This window comes from Mytilus galloprovincialis, chromosome 1, assembly GCF_965363235.1.
Source record: "Mytilus galloprovincialis chromosome 1, xbMytGall1.hap1.1, whole genome shotgun sequence".
Taxonomy (NCBI): Eukaryota; Metazoa; Mollusca; class Bivalvia; order Mytilida; family Mytilidae; genus Mytilus; species Mytilus galloprovincialis.
The window spans coordinates 103526228-103544602 of NC_134838.1; the positions used below are offsets into that span (position 1 = coordinate 103526228).

An 18375-nucleotide genomic window follows, 5' to 3' on the forward strand; every position below is an offset into this window, starting at 1 on the left:
TCGCGACAAGAGAATGCTATCAAAAAGGGAAAATTACTTTAGAAAACGTCATTCTCATTGATATAACTTTCAGTAACTACGAGTACTCTTAGTTCGGTTAGGTTTTTTTACGTTAGTTGAGGAATCTTTGTCTTTGTTTCGTGCCAATCTGATGAGTGAAGCAAAATCCAAATGATTTTCACAGATTGTTCCTTAATATGCTGTAAAACAAAAAAAGGCAACAGTAGTATACCGCTGTTCGCAAGTCATAAATCGATTGAAAGAAAACGAATCTGGGTTGCAAACTAAAGCTGGGGGAATCAGGCGCGGATGCAGAGCTGTAATCGGGAGGGGGCGTTTTAGGAACCATTTTTGAACATTATAAAAGTTTTCTTAATTGTTATAACAACCCTTATGTTTTCAAACATTATCATGGTCGATCGCAAATAGGTCTTTACAAGTTTTAGAGGCCTGAAAGTCTTGTTCTCTTGATAAGACTGTTTGGTGGTATTCTGTGTTTTCGTGAAATTTACATTCACCATTTACATTTTCCACATTCTCAACATGTTTCTTAACAAACTTTTCGAGGTTGTGGTCAGTAGTGAACAAAACGCAAAAATTGCAGTCAATTCCGTCTGGTGAAGTTAAATTGACAATACATGGGTAATTGTGCAGCCATGCATATTTGAAGTATTTTTAAAACCCGTACATTTCCCGTTTAGGAAAAAGAAAAGAACTATAAGTGGGTGACAGTTTTCATTTAGTATACTATGCACTTCAGCACTAGGTACAGATGTGGAAATAAAGTGCAATATCCTAAGATTCAGCAGGTGTATCGATCAGCAGTTGCAGATATTAAAAAAAAATTATGACATGTGCGTATTTAACGGAGTTGAGAGACAACCTGTCACCCTATTAAGTGCTCACTGGATATTAATGTTTTGGTAAAGATAACATTAAAACAAGAAATGATTAAGTAACCCCAAACCCCCCTAAATCCGCTGGTGGGAATCACATAAAATATAAAAGTAAAACAACAAAACAATAGAAACAACAAAAAGTTGAAGTGCAACAAAAAAAAAACGGCAATGCAACACACAATAAAAAATCCATTTTCCTAACTTGGTACAGGACATTTTAAGACAAATATGGTGGGTTGAACTGGTTTTGTGACTAGCCAAAGCTATCGCTTTTATTGCAATGCTAAATATAACACTAAAATGGCAACATTACATGACAGGACTACAGCATAAATAAATGGAAGAACATTCAGGACAGAGAAACACACAAATACAAAATACAATAGAATATTTCGACATGCTTATTGTAATCAAAGGTACCTGGCTTATAATTTAATACGCCAGACGTGTGTTTCGTCTACATAGGTTTCATCAGTGACGCTCAGATCAAAATAGTAAAGAAAGCAAACAAACATTTTGTTCTTATTCAGCGTTGGTTGATCTCTTTCATATTTGTTTATCGATTGCAGATTGTTCTGTCATAAATCAGTTTGTTTGTTCTTCGTTTGCATTGCTACATATATTGTAATGTCGGGACATTTTTTCATCTGCCTGAACGGTGACCTATAGTTGCTAAAATGCAAGTTATTTGAACTCTGCATAATACTTTTCTTGTTGGCAATCAGACCATAGCTGCTGATTTTTATATCAATCAAAATCGTTCCTAGATATTTTCCGTTGATTTAAACTTTGTTCAAGCTACGAGTCTCGAACAAAATGTGTTAAAAACAAAATAAAACAATTTAATGCGTTCGAAAAGAGGGGCGAAAGATACCAGAGGAGCAGTCAAACTCATAGATTGAAAATAAACTGACAACATCATGGCAAAAAAATAAAAAGACAAACAAACAATAGTGCAGAAGACACGAAGCGGTTTTCTGTATTTACCTATCTCAAGAACAATCAAAACCGCGTATTTGATGTCTTTCTAAAAAATACATTCCTAACTTCGGTATCGTCTATACTTATTTCTTTAAATGTGGTTGGTATTTTAAATTATTTAAGCAAACTGTTAATATAATTTATGTTTTTTTAATTCATCTTTATCATGGCATAACTGCTTCTTTCGGCAGATATTCAAACACATTTCATCAAATAATTACAACACCTTTCAAATTGAAAACGTTTTAAAATATTCAAAAACGTGTAATGTTCTTTCTTCGTCAATTTCTAATGGATTCCCTTGATATCACTCATACATTTTCATACTCAAAAATAAAATATTTGTTTATTGAGTGAAAAAAAAAATGTGATTAAAAAGAAAATAATTCAACCGTATTTTTTTATATACTTCTTCGTTTGTGGTGCAAAGAAATCCATCGAACTATTATTTTCTACTTTTAATATATACACTTAAAGAAACTACTTTAAAGATAACGTGGGTTACATGTACCTTATGTTATTCGCTAAACCTTATTATAAAATTAGAATGTAATATCTTACTATTTCAGAAAAATACAGGACTAGTTGTCACTTTCCAAATATGATTTTATTAATATTTTGTTTACTTTCCCGTTCTAAATTGTCGGACTTGTGATAATGAATATTAGAATGTTTTGTTCAAAGTTGTTCTATGAAAAGTTCTCACAACTTATTACATTGTCTTTAATAATTCTTGGCGAAATTTTTTTCTTGGAAGGTTATGGTAGAAGCTGCACCAGTATCTTTATGTGCTTTATTTTAGCATTGCACACTTGTATATCATTAAAGTGTCCAATCTTGATGACTCTTGTATAAATAACTTTGTTTTCTTGTCTATGTACGTCAGCCAAGAGTAGAAACAACAGAAACACTAAAGTGAGAAAAAAAATGGTGGGAAGTATTCCCATTAAAAGTCATTCCACATCACCTTATTTACGAAAAAAATGGTAGCTTTTTTTAATTTTCGCAGTTTATTTAAACTATTATCTTTTCGGCAAATAGTACAAAGTTAACAGTAGTATACCGGTGTTAAAAATGTCATATATTTATTTAGAGAAAACAAATCCGGATTGCAAAACAAAACCGAGGGAAACACATCAACTATAAGAAGAAATCAAAGGAACAACAGGAACACCAAACTGCAACAAAAACAAACGTCAAAACACATAATCGCAAAGGTTGGCGTTATATCGCAAAGGTTTGCGGTAAACGCAAAGGTTTGCGTTATTTCGCAAAGGTTTGCGTTTTAACGCAAAAGGTTTGCGTTATAACGCAAAGGTTTGCGTTATATAGCAAAGGTTTGCGTTACAACGCAAAGGTTTGTGTTATAACGCAAACATAGGAAGAAAAATAAAAAAGTGTGTGGCGCTAATACGCTTCCGTACAAAAATGTCGATGTGTCGGATTTACAACCATGGAAAACAACCATACTGAATGATTTAAAGCCTTTCTTGAACGTGCAGTTCGAAGAAGAAATTGCGAGAGGTGTGATTAGGAAATTCGGCTGGAAACGTGATGATTTTTAACCCGAAACACAACCTGAAAATTTTCTTAAATTGAACGAGGGAATTCTCCGACGACAAATACAGACTGATGAGGAAAATAGCATTATGTCTAAAGGGAGCTTAATTTCTTAATATCTCTATACTATCAATGGCTTTTCGTGTGTAAAGGGGCACTAGCTAAGCGATTTGAAAAAAATAGAATATGATTTCGTTTGGTTCAATCATTATTAAAATTGAAATAATAAAATAAAAATTCGTGTTTAGCATCCAATTTTGTACAATTTTACAAAAGCAAACAAATTTTGGCTGATGAATAATTCACTGGCAAGTGAATAATTCGACCTCATTAAATCTGTATTCATGTGACCTTCACTTTAACTTAGCTAGAGATTGGCTAAGCATGCATACGTCGTGTTTAGCCATTGAAAGGAAAAGAATGTCAACATTGAAAGTGAAACAAAGGTGAACCATTTTGATCCACAAAAAATCATACTTCTACAGGTAATAATTTGAATTAACTCATATTTAATCCATAACATGAAACCAAACAGTCCTATACAAATCCAATTGTTCGAGGTTGCAATCTATTTATATTAATGTTTTTGTTAATATCGGGTTATGTGATCGTTGGCAGTATTCGGAGGTCATCTCGATAGTTAATAAGACGGCGTCTAGACTAAAGTACACACAAAAATTTGATAAATATCATCGAGTAAAATGCTTATTTCAGACTTATTATAATTTTGATATACGTTTTAGTATGTTCTAAATCAAACATGAGCATTTGAGTCAATCGATAAACATGAATTTGTCAGCTAGTGCCCCTTTAAATAGAAAAAACAAAACTTTATGACAAAAGAGATGTTTTGAGCTTCTCAATTATGAACTTTCCATTTCTATGTAGCATTATTCAAATAGCGCCTGCATACGGAGTATATATCTCCCAATTGATACGATATTTTACGGACGCCATTACGAGTTGGTTGACCGTTATGGAATAACTGTTTCACAGATGATATCGGATATATTCCTTATGTCGTAACTACAATCCCCTTCACGAATGTGACCTACTGAATTATACTATTTACCGGGTATGTAATAACATGAGCAACACAACGGGTGCCACATGTGGAGCAGGATCTGCTTACCCTTCCGGAACACCTGAGATCACCCCACTTTAGTGGGGTTCGTGTTGCTTAGTCTTCAGTTTTCTATGTTGTGTCTTGTGTACTTTTATTTGTCTGTTTGATTTTTTTCTTTTTTAGCCATTGCGTCGTCAGATTATTTTCGATCTATGACTTTGGCTGTCCCTCTAGTATCTTCCACCCCTCTTTTCTGAATAAACTTTCTTGCTAGTAAATCTAGGGTTTTTTAGCCCACCTGGACCAATGAGCAAAGTGAGCTTTTTACTTTGTTTCCGTCGTCTGATTTACGGTCGTCGTCGACCCCCGTTCATAATTTTTATAGAAATATTCTCGTCTGAAACCAGTTGGCCATGTTTATATAAATTAAACTTTGCAAAAATCCTCATAGGGGTATATAAAGACAAATGTAATATACCACTGTTCAATAGCCATAAATCGCTTGAGCGAAATAAAATATTTGTTACAAACTAAAATAAAGTTTAAAAAAATGTGTCCGATGACCCTGCTTGTCAACTAAGTTGTCGACATGGCTTAAATAGAAAATAGGTGTAAAGTGCAATGTTTGTCTTATATTTTGTAAATAGTTATAAATAGAGAATAATGTGTCCTATCAATTGTCCATATTCGTCAAAACTGATGGACGATTTATTGTAGGAATTATTGGACTTAAATGACAAATTTAATCTTTCTTTTCAATTTTTCTGTTATCTTACAAAATATGATATATAAGGAGAACCTTTAAAAATCTAAAATGATCAGCCAGATAAGTTATATAATAAGTGGAAAGGTAGTAATCAGCTGTCTGCTCCTTATTAGAGTCATTGCCTTATGTTAGAAATTTTTATAATTTTTTGGCGTTTAAAGCATATATTTTAGAAATTATCATAGAAAGATGAAAACATAAATGATCAGCAAAATAATACAAATCGATATTGATGTTATTGTCTTTTAACGACGATTTTACAATTTTTGTTTTGCGTTTTGCCTCATATGATAATTTGAAAGATGAATAGACACTATAAATCACAACTTTCAATGATCAGCAGGTCAGGATCTAATAACAGCTAAAATTTTGCCGATGTAGTCAGTGAGGATTTTTCACTCTTTTGTGTTTTGAAAATGAACTACAGAAGATAGAGATGGAGAAACTAAATATACCTAATGATCAGCAATACCGAGATTTTAAACAGAAAATCAATCGACAAATATATAAACAGATACCTGACAGAACTATGAATCGTCAACATCTAAATGTCATTTCATTGATTTATTTTTTTCATGTTTTTGTTTTATTCATGGGGCCAACAAGTTGTCTTATTATACCTCCCCTTCTTTAACATTCAACCTAAGGTATGTCTAGGAGTGTTGATTTATAATATCGCCTTGGGCACATTTTATATCTTTATTTGAGACTAGAGCATCAGCACCAGTGATAAAATCTCAAAAGCTGGTTTCTACGATGAGTTTCTATGGAATGGACCATCAAGTTTTTTTCTAAAAATAAGGGCGTATTGCGTATGGTCTACAACAAATCAACGAATCACTACCAACCCATTCAAATCCTCTTCTTTTGTGTACATTTGCCTTGAATGTGATGTTCCTGACGTAAGTAATGCTTCCTATATGGCCAAACAGACACATTTCTGTCATATGTCCTTTATTCAGACATAGTCATACATCTATAATCAATCCGTCCTAGGGTTTTATTTTTGAAGGTCATTAAATGAAGTCACATTAAGAATTTTCATCCGTTTATCACAAAATTACACATACTTTTGATTTATGTATTAATGTCTTATTTTCTTTTACAAGTGTTGATTTCTCACGTTGTAATTGATAATTTTCTTTCTTTATATCCTCATGTATTTGATTTAATCTAGAAACTTCTGTCTCCAATTCTCCCTTTTTTCGTTTGAATGACAGTTCTTTTTCTTCTTTGCGTATCTTTTCTTCTTCAGTCATTTGCTTGAACATATCTATTACACGTTCGTTTTCAGCTTTATCTATTTCATATTTTTCAATTTTTTCGAGAAGTTCAATATTTTTTGCTTCTTTCATTAGTTTATGTTGAATCTACAAAATATAGGAGAATCATATAGTCACAGCCATAAAATGTAACCTATTTTTCGCATATAAGTGGTCGATATCAGGTTAATCAGAATATATTACAAAATCCGGATGTATTCACTTTCGTATGACAGATCAATATGCATTCACTTTCAGTTTTAACAGTAAAATTTGAAATTATCATTTCGTGCAACACAGTTTTATTTTTTTACATCCAAATTATATATTTTTAGTGCTTCATCAATTCATTAAAGAAATTATCTTTAATTAAAAGCTTTGATGAGGATAAAGAAGAAAATGAGAACACACGATAGAGCCCTTTCTGTTTGATAGGGATGATTTTTTTTTGTTTGACGAAGGAACGTAGCATATACATGACACGTATGACTTAAATATTTGTTTTTTAATCTTAAGTTAAATATATGTATATAATCATTAACAGTGTATGCCTGAAAAAATAAAAGCATCTCGTATGTATAAGGATCCATCTGATGTTACAAATTCTCAAAATAAAATGTACGCTAATTAGTTTTACCGTGTTAAATCTGTGTGTGATGATAGAATAAGACCAATTATCAAGTTAGTTAGATTGATTTTTGTACTGAAAAGCAGCTAGTGCGCTTTTTGTATAAGCTCGCGTACAGATTAACACAAACATAACCACCACAAAATTATTATTTATCGATCCAGTTTTTTACAATTGTTTTAATTAAGTTCTACGTTTTAGCTCAGATTTAATTATTTGAATGTCAAAATAATAAAATTAAAACATCTTGCCTCACTTTTCAATATCAATTATATGGTCATTTTTATAAATTTCCTGTTTACAAAACTTTGAATATTTCGAAAAACTAAGGATTTTCTTACCCCAGGAATAGAATACCGTAACCGTATTCGGCTCAACTTTTTTGAATTTCGGGTCATCAATGCTCTTCAACTTTGTATTTGTTCGGCTTTTTAACTGTTTTGATCTGAGCGTCACTGATGAGTCTTATGTAGACGAAACGCGCGCCTGGAGTATTAAATTATAATCCTGGTACCTAATTTTTTTTTCTAGTACCCGTGACGTCATATAATAACTTTTAATATAAAATAAATCTGTAAGACAGTAATGATAGTCTATTCAGTATAATACATTAAATAGCACATAACTGAGAGGTTGATAGAGTAGATTGGTACCACTCGAATAAGCATTGTCAACCTTGGCTTCGCTGCAGTTGACAATGTTTTCTGATCTATGTTTTATTTGTATACTGCTACTTCTAGAAATAATAATCATAATAATTGTCAAATTTAAAACAAAACAATTAAAATATTTATTTAATCTAAGTCTGTGGATATATATGCGGATAGTTGTAAAACATCAAGTGGCAAATTAAATTCATGTTGAGGTCGAGAAAGTTATATAAACTAAACTTCTACTTTTTACTAGATCGAATCTCTAATCTAAAATTTTAGCTTGCCAGTTAACATGGTAACAATCCCATGGAAAACATTTCATACGACTCGAAAATAACATTCTGACTCTGAGGCGACCAGTATTTGATCTTTGCATTACATACGAGTTCAAAGCGGCGACATACAGTGGCACTTACAAGTTCAATAACAGAAAGGCGATAAATACCAAAAGGACATTCAAACTCAAAAACAAACTGAAATTCTGGGACAAAAAACGAGAACGACTTTAGACAAAACAAAAGTAGACAAAACACAACATCAAATTAGGTTATGAAACACGGACTCCTTTAAAAAGAACTATGGCGATCTCAAATGCTCCGAAGGGAAGCGAATCCTGCCAAACATGTGAAACCAGTCACGTGGTTCATGTTAGTACAAATCGTTGATAGTTCTAACTCGAAGAAAAGTGAATGGGATTGTCGTTTTGACAATTGAAATATATCCGTCGTCATTTCCGAAACATATTTGATATCGGCCAACCAACTTGCGATAGCGTTTGTATCATTTTTGAAGGTAGTAATATTTCACCTTCACCCCTTAAAACTCGTTGTTCAGTAGCTTCCGTGTGATAAGTAACACTATGTTGCTAAAGTCATGATAAGAAATGCAACCTCTGAAATATAGTGTCAACTAGGAGATATGTACTCCGTATGCAGTCGCTGCTGGTATGTTGCTATATGGAAATGATAAGTTCTCAAATTGGTGAAATAAATCATCTTTTTTCGTAAAAGTTTGTTCTCAACGACCCCTATTGTCAATTTCTGGATGTAAGTGACGATATGATACACACCTAACTGTATAGGTTGTAGCCTTAGGTTCAAGATCGATGGGATAGAAGCGTTCAACATAGTCAAAATTGAATAATTTACTGAGAGAACATCATCTATATAGCTGAGGTAAAGCCTAGTGCTAGCACCATTTATATTTTGTAAATCAAAATATCAAGCATCTTGATAATGTCAGTCTTAGATAAGGTTTTGTTATGATGTTTTTATAAAATTTGATTTACCTCTCTGAATATAAGATAATTGTATCTACATTCGGCAGTTTTTTAATTGAAACAAAGCAAGACATACTCTTTCGATTTTTCTTTTAGTTTGGAATTAGGTATACGTGTCTTTTGTCAAGAGAAAAAAATTCAAATGTTTTAACAATGTTTTAACAGGACTTGATTGTATGCACTCGAACAGCTCTCCTGAATTTGTTAACTGCACCCACCCTCCCCTTTCCATCAAAGACAAGAATTGAATAATAAGAACGCTTCACTTTTTAGAACATCAAAGTCAGTGACTTGTCAGGAGAATAAAAAATAATGAAAAATAACGTTTCGTACTGATACTGAATATTACTGGGTACCAAACAAAATGTGTTTATCATAGTTGACTGACAATGGAATTCATGAATGCGAAGTGTACTTACAATAGTAACATTAACTTACATATAAATCTCCTTTGCGAACTTTTGTTTTTTTATGTCATTACATTTAAAAATAAATTTGAAATATATAACCTGTGTTTCCCATTCTCGTATCTCTGCTGGTCTAAGAGGTCCAAATAGGCAGGCATCACTTTTTTGATACACGTCTCCGTTTACTGTGTAGAGTCGATTGAATTTATCCACGGTGTAAAATATAATCTCTAAGACAAAAATATCATCTGTAAAAGAAGTGCTTTAATGTTAGAAAATGTCTGTCTGTAATTCTAGGTTGTCAAACGGTGAAATGTATGCATTATGTTATAATTATTTCAAGTGCAAAATGAAGATCGTTTGGTATCCTGGTGGCATTCAAGGAGTTTGTGTCAAAGCGACAACAACCCGACCATAGAGCAGACAATAGCCGAAGGCCATCAATGGGTATTCAATGTAGCAAGAAACTCCCGCACCCGTAGGCGTCCTTCAGCTGGCCTTGTACTGGCCTGACCAGTGAGTGTAACCAAGACGACTGGGTTTAAGTAAAGATAAAACAATCAGGAGCTGACTTTTATTTCACTACCAATCCAAATGGTGAAAAACTGAAAATACAAATATAAATACAATTTTACAATGTGTTCAATGATAATTAAACATGTTAAAGTCCATTAAAAATACGGATAAACAGTACGTAGATATATAAAGCTGTTAAAGTTCTTTATAATTATGAATAGATGAATATTCTTGCACACGTCGGGTTCTGTCTTGAATTAAATCGTGTAATCGCAGATACGAACAGTTTGAACGGTAAAATGTTCATAGTTTCTTTATAACATAGGGAAATATATTAAAACAGTTCATCGCTAATGTAAAGACATAATTTGTAATGTTTTAAAGGTAACTCACGCTGTGGTTAGCCACGAATTGATCTTTTGGACAACGTGTCCGCTGAATGTTCTTTGCAGTTGTGCACACGACTCGCTGAGCAGTTTACGTCATTAGAAGAGAGGGGAAAGTAACGCGGATTCCTACACTGTCCTTTATAAAACTCCTAAAACTGGCGCACATAAAGCGATGTACGCAATGAAACGTTAACAATATAAAATGATGATCACATGAAGAATAAATGATGAATGAGTTTCAGAATACTCCCCGTCTGAGGTCTATCTGACATCACTATTCCATTATCGAAATGTTAAATATATAACAACAGTACAAATATTCACTTAGAAGTAGTCCAACGGGAGGCTGGGTATTTCACAGCTTCTATCTTAGATATGGCGGTGTTTCCGACGAGATCGCGGCGATCTAAGATCCAACTCCATGGCTGTAGTTCTGATGGAAGAATCTCCTTTCGACACGGATATGCGATCTAACGAGGACGTCTTGCGAGACGGGTGCTTTCCTTGACGTTTACGGCGTACAGTAGACCATCCGGTACCATGTTCCTTTTCTCTGTGACTTAAGTTGGAATTGGTTATTCTGCTTTCCTCTTGTCCTTGAGTATTCAAAGGCGAATTGAAGCTTTCCATGGGAATTGAATGTTTACGGATGTACTTTTCTTTGTCGGCATTCACTTTTGGTGGCGTTGCTTCCGAAGTGAACTTTTCGGCTTCTGCAAATCTGACGATTGAAGTCGCTGATTTCATTTTCGGTTGCCCATGTAAACGGGGATAAAGTTTAGACGAATCAGTTTGAATTTCATTTGACTGGGTGTTGGTTTTATTACACTCAGGTAATTTCTTTGTATGTGGTTTCACAACACTGCAAGTTGGATTTGTTTCCTTTTTAGTGAGTTCAAGGTGAACATGTTGCTTATCGGAGCGTATTTCTCCAACGATAATCCAACCCAGGTTTAACTTTTGCGCAAATGGAGCCTTTGGTGGTCCTAGACGTTGATCAAGGACATGATGTGCCTCTATAAGGTCTCTTCCAATGAGCAATAGGATTTTGCATTTTCCATCAATCGGGATGATATGATTTTGTAGTTCTTGCAAGTGTTGATATTGCAATATATCCTCAGGTGTAGCAATTTCGTTCCGATTATTGGGAATGTTATCGCATTCAATCAGTTCAGGCAGATTGGTTCTAGTATTGTCTTGTACAGACTTCACGACAAAGCCGTTTCCTCGTTTACCGGAAGTAACCTTGCTGCCGGAGCATGTGGATAACAAATAATCTTTTGTTTCTGCGTGTACGTTGAATAGGCTGAAGAATTCAGGAGCCACGAGAGACCGGTTGCTTTGGTCGTCAATAATTGCATACATGCGAATTACTTTGTCCTGATTATCTTTGTGAAAGACATTCACAGGAAGTATCTTGGCACAAGATTTACTGCTGTTGCCGTCTTTGGAGATATCTGTGCAAGTTGAACTAACAGAGGTTAGCTTGGTTTCAGCTAACTCAAGTTGCTCCCCACCGTCGACTGATCTAGGCGGTGCACCTTTGGTTTGGTACACTCGATTAGTGTGTAATGCGGTGGTGTGTTGTTTACTTCCGCATTCATTGCAACTGATACTCGCGTTGCAATCACGACTTCTGTGCATAGTCGAATCACAGCATTTGTAGCAAAGATTGTTTTGCCTCAACAGTTCCTTGCGTTCCTCCATAAATTTGGCTCGGAATGCTCGGCATTCATTCAAGGTATGCTTTGTATTGTGTAGGATACACAGACCTTGTTGTTGACTGCTGTCTTCAGTTTGCTGTTCAACAGCCGTCTTATGGACGTTGACTTTAGAGTACGTCTGAGGTGTGAACCTTGGCGTAGCGTCTTTTGTATTTGGTGTTACCTTTGAACCAAAGATGAACCCAGGATCGTTCTTAATTTTGCTCATTTCCCTGATGAAGGCAGAGAATTCTGTAAAAGGTGGAAAGGCAACTTCATATTTAGACTTGTATCTTGAAGCCCTTGTTATCCACTTTTCTTGGAGTTCTTGTGTAGTTTTTCCACAATAGGATTTACCCCCTTTGACGAGTCGAAGTAAGCTAGCAAACATCCCAGCTTGGGATTTTCTTTGTGATACTCTATTTCTGAGATAATGTCTGACAAATAGTAAAGGAGTGAGTTGTCTTTATTTGTCAGTGTTGGAAAGTTGTCAAGTTTGTTGACGAGAGACGTCTGCAACATTATTGGAGCACCATATCGATCGTCCAGTCTTTCCCATAATCTGTGAAGGCCTCTTGTTGGGTTGTTGGCATTTGATGCCCTAATACTTATGGCATGTTTACCAGACTCTGGCCCTAGCCACTTAATTAGTAAGTCTATTTGTTCCGAGTCAGAAACTTGTAGTTCGTCTATGACATTTTTAAAGCTGGCTTTCCATGTATGAAATGATTCTGCCTGGTCGTTAAAGCTTGTTAGCCGGGAGAACAGCAAGTCCTTGCGAAGGAGAAATCTGGTTATCTCTAACGTAGGGTTGTTTTGCTGCAGGTGTGCAGAAGGGGTCTCTTCTATTATAGCTCCTTGTATTAGGTGTGAGACAGGGATCTCTTCTATAATGCCTTGATTTTGCTGTGAGACAGGGATCTTTGCTGAAACGCCGTTTTCCTATTCCATTTACTGTTCCCAGATCTTGGAATACATTATTATCTGGTGACTTAGCACGTGTAGGCAAGACCTCAGGTGTTTGTGGTGGCAAGTTCAGTGCCACAGATGGCACGAACGCTGGTGCTTCATGTCTCAGCTCAATTTTAACAGGAATTTGTTCTTTCTTTTGAGGTCCTGTTACTTCCTTTACAACAGTTGATACAGGAAGTTTATTGACAAAATCTTGCACACGCTTGAGAGGGTCTTCCGTTTCGTCAGGGAGATCACTAACTGCTTGGCTGCCATCGTCTTCCAGGATACGAGCCTCGGCTTCTGCGGCTGCAGCTTCTCTTTTTGCTTCGAGAATGTTCATAGCGGCCTTAAGTTCGGCTTTTTCTCGGACCGCACGTGCGGCTTCCTGTTCCATTTGAGTTTTCCTGCGAACGGCCTCCTGTTCTTTTTTAGCTTTGATGTGCTCTTCCTCCTGTTCAATTCGAGCTTTTAGGTGAGCAGCCTCCAGTTCCATTTGAGCTTTCATGTGTGCAGCCTCGGCAATTTTACGCGTGGCCTCTTGTTCCGCTTCAGCTTTTCTACGTGTGGCCTCTTGTTCCGCTTCAGCTTTCCTACGTGTGGCCTCTTGTTTTGCACGGATGGCTTCTTGTTCCATTTCGGCCTTGATTTCTGTTTGTCTGTATAGGGTTTGTTCCTGTAAAACGGCCTCCTGCTTTAGGAGGGCAGCTTCTTGCTCGGCAAAGGCTATCTTTGATCTAGCGGACTCTGCCTTGGCACGCTTTCTCCTTGCTAGGCTCGACATGTCGGAGGCGTGTGAGCTCCCACTGTGCGAGGTGGTCTTTCCCTTAAATGTCCTCGTTTTTGTTGATTTAGCCTTTGTCAAGGTAAGGCGATGCTCGTGCAAAGTTTCAATTGCCAGTTCGACTTTAGACATTCGGATATCCGTTGAAAATTTGCACGTATCAATGTCTTGAAGGCTGTCTAATGTTTTTGTATTTTTCAGAAATGTCAAGTACTCGTCTGTGAGCCTGCGATACTTAGTACAGGCTTGTACAATTTTATCTTGTGCTGTTAACAATTGCTGGAGGTCGTTGGGAGGCTATGCCGTTTCTAATAACTGAGAGTCTAGGTTTGACCATAGGGCCTCTAAGTCGTGATAGAACTTGTCACGTTTTTCTATAAAGGCTCCCTGTCCCTTTTCGGTAAGTTCACGCACTCGCCTAGTCTCGGCATTTTCATCTACATTTGTTGTTTTAGACGGATTTTGTAATAATTCTAGATCTGGGACATTTCCCTCTGAGGGCTGAACCTCTTGCTGTTCCGCGTGACTGGGATCCATGATGTAAATCGGCAATGTTTGTTCAACGTTGTTGGTTTGCTGCCGAGTACACACAAGATATGTAGTCCACTGTCAGTGTAAAGTTATGTACGTATGTACGTTGCTACGTTGTCGTTGAAACTACGTTGTTGGTCTGTTGACTGTCGTGGAGTGGCGTACGTTATCCAAGAAAAACAACAGGCAAGTTGTAGCTTTTTCACTGTACTGGCCTGACCAGTGAGTGTAACCAAGACGACTGGGTTTAAGTAAAGATAAAACAATCAGGAGCTGACTTTTATTTCACTACCAATCCAAATGGTGAAAAACTGAAAATACAAATATAAATACAATTTTACAATGTGTTCAATGATAATTAAACATGTTAAAGTCCATTAAAAATACGGATAAACAGTACGTAGATATATAAAGCTGTTAAAGTTCTTTATAATTATGAATAGATGAATATTCTTGCACACGTCGGGTTCTGTCTTGAATTAAATCGTGTAATCGCAGATACGAACAGTTTGAACGGTAAAATGTTCATAGTTTCTTTATAACATAGGGAAATATATTAAAACAGTTCATCGCTAATGTAAAGACATAATTTGTAATGTTTTAAAGGTAACTCACGCTGTGGTTAGCCACGAATTGATCTTTTGGACAACGTGTCCGCTGAATGTTCTTTGCAGTTGTGCACACGACTCGCTGAGCAGTTTACGTCATTAGAAGAGAGGGGAAAGTAACGCGGATTCCTACACTGTCCTTTATAAAACTCCTAAAACTGGCGCACATAAAGCGATGTACGCAATGAAACGTTAACAATATAAAATGATGATCCCATGAAGAATAAATGATGAATGAGTTTCAGAATAGGCCTCTTAAAAAATATGTATACTAGCACAGTGATAATGGACGTCATACTAAACTCCGAATTATACACAAGAAACTAAAATTAAAAATCAAACAAGACTAACAAAGGAAAGAGGCTCCTGACTTGGGACAGGCGCAAAATTGCGGCGGGGATAAACCTGTTTATGAGATCTCAACCCTCCCCCTATACCTCTAGCCAGTGTAGACAAGTAAACGCATAACAATACGCACATTAAAATACAGTTCGATAGAAGTCCGAGTCCGATGTCAGAAGATGTAACAAAAGAAAATAAATAAAATGATAATAATACATAAATAACAACAGACTACTAGCAGTTAACTGACATACCAGCTCCAGACCTCAATTAAACTGATTGAAAGATTATGGCTTCATCATATGAATATCAGGCACAATCCCTCCCGTTAGGGGTTTAGTATCATACTTTCATAAACTATATGAGAAGAACATAACCCGTGTCATGCCAACAACTGTTTTTTAGTGTGTTTAGTTCCGATGCAAAGACCTTATAAGTGAATCAATATTAAAAAGTCTGTATTGAACTTCGGCTTAAATTATAGATTTTGAGATTTTGTTCTTCTTATGATGTCATCTGTGCTATATTTCCCTTTTTGGGAGAAGGGACAGAGAGTCAATGATTTATGATTTATGCATTAAATTTTAATATTATCATTCTTCGTACATCCAAAACATTTTGTTCTAAATTTCTATCTTTGTACTATAGTTGCGTTAATGGGAGATTATGTTGTTGATAAAGATGAATAATAGATTGAAAACAATAATTTCAATGCGTCCGTAGCGCTTTTCTGGATTTATCTTCATCAGGAACGCTCAAAGCCAAATATTTGAAATCCAAGGATGTATAAGTACCGAAACCGTTGAAGAGCTATATGACAAAAATACCTAAAATAAATAGCCAAATTCATTTAAAGTCAACTTTGCCTGATGGAGTTGAAAACTTAGTTTCATACTAATTTCAAAATTTATAAACGGACAATGTTTACTTAGCTGATGATACCCTGGGGGACTGATAGTCCACCAGCAAAGGTATCGACCAAGTGATGTAAAAAATTGAAAACAGCACGTTTAATAATTTTAATGCATCCAAAGCGCTTTTCTGGATTTACCTTCATCAGGAACGCTCAAAGCCAAAACTTTGAAATCCGAGGATGGATAAGAGAGCATTGAAATTACAAAACGAGATGCATTTAGAGAACTGATGAGTTCAAATGACAGTGAGCTCTAGTGACGGATTTTATCGTTTCTGTTATTAAGAAATATATTTTCATAAAAAATATTCAATAGAAAGCAATAAAAATAACTGTAAAATATGTTTACCTAGATCATATCCATCTGTTCTGCGCACTGGTACAAACTTTACACTGTAATGAATTGTACTGAGAGGAGGATTCAAGTCACACTTCATTATCTGCGCAATTCGTCTTCTTAGACGATCTCTTTTCTCATGATTGCAACGCAGTCCTACAACTCGTCCTGAATTAGAAAGAAACATTTCACATACTTAATTAATATATCTTTGTGTGTAAAAATTTTTAATTCTGAAACTGTTTTCCCATGGCACTAAACATGAAATCTAATCTGTAGACAAAGACACAAAGAAGTATACTGCATGATTGAAATTACAAAAATGGGTAATGCAAGATCATTACATTAGCAGCATCAAACACTTGTCTATTAATTTTAGTCTTAAACGGTTATTTTTATGTTAAAATCGCTCGAAATTCTATACAACAAATAAATCAGTCCTGTTCAGTCTTACATTAAATTTGTAGACTTATCCACTGCAGTAACTGCAGTAAATTCAGTAATATCAGACAAGGGTTTGCGATTAATTCAGTATTGTTCAGTAGATTGGAAGACAATTAAGTATGATGTTGAATAGTACAGTTTATTAAAAACTACAGAACAGTCTGCTCATAGTCTGAACAGATCTCAATCGACTTTTAGCGAATTTACTGAAGTAGTAAGTCTGATTACGACTTAAAGACTGAACACGTTTATGGAGATTCTCGTGTTAAACTTAGGTATTAAAATCTTTAAAAAAAAATAACATAGGATTATTTATTTATCAAATGCTACATGTTTAATAATATGATAAGGATCAGTGGTAATTTCATTAAAATTAAGATAATTTTGAGGATTATAGGTTTGATGTTTGCTCAGGATAGTTTCCTTATCCCCAGTTATTAAAAGCTAATATTGATATATTATAGTTAGTCTCATATGTAAGGAACAATGCGAATATTTGGGACGAAAGAATTGTTTATATAACCAGGTCAATATTTTAAGCTCGGTTTCAGAAATATCTAGTGTTCTCAAATTAGGTGTAACTTTGTGCCGTTTACGTATGACTTGTTCTGTCGTCTATATTACGGGTAAAAATATTTATAAAGAAATAAGAAGATGTGAAATGATTACCAATGAGACAAGTCTCCACGAATGACCAAATGACAAAAACAATAACAGCTATAGGTCAACGTATGACTTTCAACAATGAGCAAAGCCCATATGGCACATTTATCAATAAATGGCCTAGAAATGACAAATGTAAAACAATTCAAACGAAACTAACAGCCTGATTTATGTGTAAAATAATAAACAAAAACAAATATGCTGCATAGCAACCAACAAACAACAACAACAATTAAAAGCTCCTGACTTGAGACAGGCATATACAGCTTATGAATGGTGAAGTTGAAATCATCCCTTCGTAAATTTTACGGACGTCATTACGAGTTGGTTGACCGTTATGGAATAACCGTTTCACAAATGATATCGGATATGTTCCTTACGTCGTAACTACAATACCCTTCCCTTTCATGAATGTGACCTACCGAATTAGACTATTTACCGGATTTGTTATCACATAAGCAACACGACGGGTGCCGCATGTGGAGCAGGATCTGCTACCCTTCCGGAGCACCTGAGATCACCCCTAGTTTTTTGGTGGGGTTCGTGTCGTTTATTCTTTAGTTTTCTATGTTGTGTCGTGTTTGCTGTTGTTTGTTTGTCTTTTTCATTTTTAGCCATGGCGTTGTCAGTTTGTTTTAGATTTATGAGTTTGACTGTCCCTTTGGTATCTTTCGTCCCTCTTTTATGACAGGT

The 18375-nt window shown here is 35.3% G+C and overlaps 3 long non-coding RNA genes across 3 annotated transcripts; all 3 read right to left on the bottom strand.

Moving 5' to 3' along the window:
- Positions 1-6209: 6209 nt before the first annotated feature.
- LOC143048053 (uncharacterized) lies at positions 6210-16737 on the bottom strand. The gene is made up of 3 exons (XR_012969727.1): positions 16588-16737; positions 9604-9749; positions 6210-6642 (listed from the first exon to the last, which is right to left on the bottom strand). It is a non-coding gene; the product is annotated as an uncharacterized LOC143048053 (long non-coding RNA).
- LOC143052368 (uncharacterized) lies at positions 10062-10688 on the bottom strand. The gene is made up of 2 exons (XR_012971107.1): positions 10411-10688; positions 10062-10106 (listed from the first exon to the last, which is right to left on the bottom strand). It is a non-coding gene; the product is annotated as an uncharacterized LOC143052368 (long non-coding RNA).
- LOC143052420 (uncharacterized) lies at positions 14642-15200 on the bottom strand. The gene is made up of 2 exons (XR_012971120.1): positions 14991-15200; positions 14642-14686 (listed from the first exon to the last, which is right to left on the bottom strand). It is a non-coding gene; the product is annotated as an uncharacterized LOC143052420 (long non-coding RNA).
- Positions 16738-18375: the final 1638 nt, after the last annotated feature.